Here is a 6,052-nt window from a genome sequence, read left to right as displayed (position 1 = left end):
GCCTCAGCTTGGAGAGCATTGGCATGGCAGGTCTGCAGGAGCAGGCACCGGCCTGGCAGCAGGCTTGGTGCCCAGAACCCAGCCACAGCCGGAGGTCCCAGTGTGGCTGCCCCTCCCGCCAAAGCCACCTCCCAAAGTAAACAGGACAGCCCTTTCTGAGCAAGCATGAGCAGAGGGCCGGGGAGCCCAGAAGTCGCCACTGTCCTGGGCCTGCTGTTTCTGCAGCAGATGGCCCAGTCCTGAGTTCCCTTCTGCGCTCTACCTCCCTCATTCCTCCTCCAGCTCTGCTGCTGGAGTGGAGCGGTCTCTTAGGCAAGGCTCCTTTGCTCTCCTGCGTTTTTGCCACTCTGGTCTTTAAACATCTAAAAGCCTGTCGTTTCTGGGGTGGAGCCCTTGGTGAGGCTGCCGTGGGCCTCAACCCACCGGGCAGCCTGGGAGTTACGTGCTGCTGGGGACAGAGCACCTGAAGATGCGGCTTCAGGGCCATGGGAGGTTCAGGGCCAACACTTACGGGGGCAGGTTTTGGGACTGGGTGTCAGAGGACAGGGGTGCTGCTGTGCTGAGGACGGGTGGGGTAGGGCGGGTGGCCCGGGCATCAAAAGGCATCAAAAGGACGGGGTTCAGGGTGGCGGGGCTGGGATTCAGGGCAGGGGTGCTGCTGTGCTGAGGACAGCGGGTGCAGGGCCGGGGCTCGTTTTCAGGGGTCAGGGTGGGGGAATGGGTGTCGGGGCAGGGGTGCTGCTTTGCTGAGAACAGGGTGCAGGGTGGGGGGCTTGGTTTCGTGAGACAGGGGTGCTGCTGTGCTGAGGACGGGGTGAAGGTTGACGGGCTGCGGGTCCAGGGACAGGGGTACCGCTGCGCTGAGGACAGGGAGTGCCGCGTGGGGCTTGGGTGCCAGGGTTTGGGGTGCAAATATAGTGAGGTCAGGATGCATTGGGGAGAGTGCCTCAGGGACCTCAGGAGCTGTCACATGGCAGGGAGAGGCCGCAGTCAACACCCTGTGTCATGATTTCTTCCCCACGTGTGTGGCCAGGCGTAGGGGACTAGACAGTGGCTGCCAAACAGGGAGTGCACCCCGGCGGTGGCTGTAGGGGACCACCACGGCAGTGGGGCCATCTCTCCCTGCGTGTCTGCACCTGGGCCTGCCAGGGCTGTCTTCCATGCTCCATGGGGTGGGAGTCTTCGGCCCCTTGGAGGCTGCCGGTCAGTGTGACTCGGAGAGGTTGCGGTCAGGGGTCCCCTGGGGGCTGTGATGCAGTAACTGCACCCTTTGGGGCTGGGAGGGGTGAGAAGGTTCTAGGCCTCCCAGAGCCCACCTGGCTCCTCCATCAGGAAGGCAGCCAGGCTTGGGGTTGAGGAGGTGATGCTGTGCCCCCTGAGGCAGGCTCCACTTTCCCCAGGGGACCTTGGAGGATAGGCCCTCTCCTGACCCAGGCTCAAGGACACTTGGCAGCCCCTGTGGTCCTGCCCTTTCTCCCAGCCTTGGCCTCCCTCCCGGAGCTCTAGGGTGAGGCCCAGGCCTGGGAATGGCTCTGAGATCATCCCTGGGCCTCCGTGGAGCTCTGGCGTCACGGCTGTGTGGTTGTGGGGGCCTCGGGGACTCCTCTCCCCTCTGCCCCTGAGCCTGAAGGCCATGAGGCCTGTGGAGGGATACCTGAGCTGTCCCCTCTGACACCCCGGACAAGGTAGGGGTTGGGCAAGAGCAGGCAGTGAGGTGTCCTTGTTCCTGAAGCTCCTTTCTGCTTGGTTCCTGCCCCCTAGAGAGCCCGGGGCAGGGAGACGGTGCAGGCAGGACCTCGAGGGCGGCAGTTCAGCCTCCCCTGGGTCTTGGAGGGACTGGCATTTAGCTCTGAGCAAACATCTCTGTTGGCTTTTGCGTCATGGATGGCTCCACAAATTACAGCAGCCCAGTCACCACCACAGGTCCTCTGTGCACCTGGACGGGTGTGCACCCACCTGGTGCTGGCTTTCCTCCCTGACACCAGTGATACCAGAGGAGCTGGGGCCAGCTCGGGAGATGTCTGTGGCCCTGCAGGCCCAGGTCCTGGGGCACCAGAACCGCTTCCCAGATTTGGGTGCTGGCAGTGGTGCTTCCGGTCCTGGCCCTGGGCTCCTCTGTGCCCTGGGCTGCTGATGTCTGTGTCCTGCAGAGCCCAGCGTTCCAGGGAAGCACCTGGGGGGCGGTGTGGCCCTGGGCAGGAGGCAGGGTAGGCAGGACAGGGGCCATCCCAGTCGCTTCCAGGTCCCTCCTGTGTCTCCATGACTCTAGAAAATTCTCACCCTTGTGTTCCTGAAAGAGAAAAAATGTAGTTGCCTAGAATTTAAGTCATGACCTGGGGGATGCTGGGGGAGGTGTGCACTCCGGGTGCCAGGACCTGAGGGTGGGGATCTAGGGGTGCAGCGTGAGCCAGGGTGGGCGAGGGTGGGGAGCTGGGGGTGCAGCATGAGCCGGGGTGGGCGAGGGTGGGGAGCTGGGGGTGCAGCATGAGCCGGGGTGGGTGAGAGACGGGAGGGCTCACTGGGTTTCTTGCTCACACTTTAGTTGCCACTGAAGCCGGCACAGACCTGGCAGACGGGGCTGGTCCTGGGTGGGCCAGTGGTTTTGTTCTGTCTTCTCCCCCTCCCACTCCTCCACTGTGGCCTGTAGGGTGTCTGTGGCACCCTGGGAAGCCCCAGCTCCCTTCCAGCCTGACACTGAGCAGAGGTGGGGCTCTGGGCCCGGCCCTCCTCACCTGGGGAAACGGGGCTAACAGGCGCTTGGTGACGTGGGCACGTTGCTCTTCTGTGGCGAGAGGCCAGCCTTGGCTGTGGGACCCAGCACCAGTGGGTAGCCCCCAGGTCATCTCTGCAGGAGACTCCTCTGGCAGGTCACACACAGGACGCCCCACAGGGCTTTGAAAAGTTGTGACCCAGGAAGGGCTCGAATCTTCTTTGCTCACCCAGCCTCCAGACCACCAGTACCTGTGAGGGCAGGTGAGACTGTATTTGGGGACAGGAACACCCCCAAGTCTTGGGAGCTAATGCCGTCCACTCGTGTCCTGCTTGTGGCACAGCCTGGCATGTCCTCCAGGCTCTGGGACTGGTGGCCGCACCTCCAGCCCATGTGCCCGGCTGTGTGCACAGGAGAGCACAGAGCCTCGAGGAGCCTGAGGCTTGAGGAGGTTTGAGGCCTGGGAAGGGCCGTTGTCACTTTGCCTGTGTTCCATGGGATCCGGTCACACAGCCCTTCTCACCTCAAGGGAGGCTTGGAGTATGGAGGACACGGGGCTGGGGGTGCTCAGGGGTGTCCAACTAGAGCTCCAACTGGACGGGAGACCGATTTCAGTAACTCTCTCCCGGGAAGAGACCACCCGCCATGGGCTGGCTCTGGCCGGTTTACAGAGGCTGTGCACTTGTGTGCCTTTGTGTCCTGAAAAGACCTTTTGAGGTATAGGGCCTAATTGTAATACATTTAAATGTTATGTCTCCACCCCATGGTGAACATGGGTCATATGTTACATGTATGTTCAGTATGCATGCATCAGGACCATCCTCATGAATATTCACAGCTCCTCCTATAACCTGTCGAAGGTTTCTATTTAGCCAGCCTGTGCAGCGTAAAGCTCCTGCCCCAACTCCCCCTCCTTCCATGTGCCAGGCTCTGGCCTTGGCAGGAGGCACGCTTCCCAGCCTGCAGGATGGCCACCTTGCGGGCTATAAACTTCCATAAGAAATCAAGTCTCTGGTTGTGGCAGAAGCTCCTTGGTTTAATTAGGTCTTATACCAGGCCTCAGCGACACGATGTACCCATGTAACAACCTGCACATGAAGCCCCTGAACCTAAAATGAAGTGAAGAAAAAAAGTCTCCTCTTGTTTTCTGAATGTATAAATGTTGTGATTTTTTTTAAGTTAACAGAGTGAATGAAATGCTTCCTTTGTAGAGCAGCATTTCAGGTCTACGTTAGCTTTCATTACCCTGTTACTCCATAATCCTCTGGTTAATTTCCCTGAATGTGTGTGTTTACTTGTCAGTCAACCCACAGTGGCTGAAGCAGCAGGAAAACACACAGGTGTCTTACCCTTGACCTGGGTCATACAGCGGCAGGTCTTTTATCTCATGTTTGAGAGGTATCTCTGTGCTGGAGATTTTCAAACAGGAATTTGCATGTGGATTTTTAAACATGTTTGCAATTTCTCTGCTATTCTCCTCTTGAGAGGTGGGCATCTATGACTCTTCTCATGAGGCCAGGCACTAGTGCTCACTTGTCACTGCCAGGTGATGTGGAGGGGATGCTGAGAAACTTCCCAAGCTATGTTTGAAAAGGCCACGAGCCTCTTTCTGATTTACTCCAGTCACTCACCTGTGGCGCCCTTGGCCGCTCAGTCAAGGCTCTGAATATCCTGAGACTGCCCCACTGCTTGGAAGCCCCGGACACCAGAGTGTCTCCTGTAGGTCCTCCAGCCGAGCCCGATGACCCCGGCAGGCCCGGGAGTGATGTCCCCTCTGGATGATCCCAACCCCTTGCTGTGGATTCAGCCCCAGCCGGTAAGCCTTCTCTGCAGGCCCCAGACATCAACACATAGCAAGAAGATATCTTTTCTGTGTCTTGCGTGAATTCCTATCCCCATGAAGCATCAACAAAAGAAAATGGTTGTTTTATGCCAGCAATTTGGGGTATCTATATGTTTTTAATAAAGTCACAATAAACGCACCAGGAATAACACACTTGCAGCACATTCACAAGGTACAGAAGAAGACACACTGAAATCTGGGTTTCCTCCTTTCCCTCTTCTGCAGCCTGCCAGCTCCTGCCTCTGGAAGAAATGGCTGTTTAGTTTTTGTACATTTTTCCAGATTTATTAATTGAACAATCATTTAGCGCTGACACCGTGACAAAGCTTTCTAAGGGCTTTGCCTACCAATGTGAAAGAGCCATTTAGTTTTCATTCCCTGTAAACACTCAGATGGCAGCAGGAAGGAAAGCCGTTTGCTCTTTTTAACTGTTCCCTATAAATGAGCTGCGTTTTTAAAAGTTGCGTTAGAATGCTGTTCCTCCAGTGAGATGGTTTTATTTTTTTAATGTATTCTGTATTTTTTAAAACAATTTCTTCCCCAATTTGCATTGGAGATGTGAATCTGTTTTCCAGTTTTTCCTTAAGTCTCACCACTGTCTATTTCTCTGTCTCATGCATACATATATATATGCATATACATGTATATGTATGTATGTATATATGCAAGTATATGTATATTATGTGCAAACAAACACACATTTTTCTGTTCAGTTGTTAACAATTACAATTCTCCATTTAGACAGGTAATATTACTTATTCCTTCCCAAATCCTGTCTGTCACCTTCTCAATTAGGTAATCCCTGAAAAATTGGCAAGGTCTGTATTAATGCAGTTTTTATACGTCATCAGTGCCCATTTGATTTGATAGTTCTTAAAGCTTGTGATGAATCTGCGGTGACAGAAATTTTCACTGAACCATTTCATATCTTAATGGGTATCCACTTTGTCTTAAACATGGTAACTCTCTCGTTTTTATTCTCTAATTTTCAGTTGTTGTGTCTTTTGGGGACCTTGTCAGTTGCCTTCCAAGTGCTAATTCTCATGACGAGATAAGAATGGCTGTGACTGGGTGTTGATTGATGAGCCGAACACATTGAATCCTGGAGTTTGAGGTTATCAGAACTCCCCATTTAGAAAATCATCCTTTATGTTTTAGAAAATCATCATTGTATGTTGAACATACAATGCTTCTTTTTTCTTCATCTCCAGGTGAATAGACAGTCTTTCATGTATACTTTCACAGAGAAATCTCTCAAGAACTCAAAGAGATTCGGAGATTAGTAAGTCTGCAACTTAGTTACATACAGAGAAAAACAGTAGATAATATAGATAGGTGATAAGATATTTTATACAATTACTATGAGTTATATTCTTAGAGATCGACTTTTAAAAATTGAATTTAGGCTGGGCCCAGTGGCTCCCTCCTGTAATCCCAGCATTTTGGGAAGCCGAGGTGGGTGGATCACCTGAGATCAAGAGTTCAAGACCAGCTTGGCC

The sequence above is a fragment of the Pan paniscus genome, chromosome 4 (assembly GCF_029289425.2).
Source record: "Pan paniscus chromosome 4, NHGRI_mPanPan1-v2.0_pri, whole genome shotgun sequence".
NCBI lineage: Eukaryota > Metazoa > Chordata > Mammalia > Primates > Hominidae > Pan > Pan paniscus.
This window is presented reverse-complemented; position numbering follows the sequence as displayed.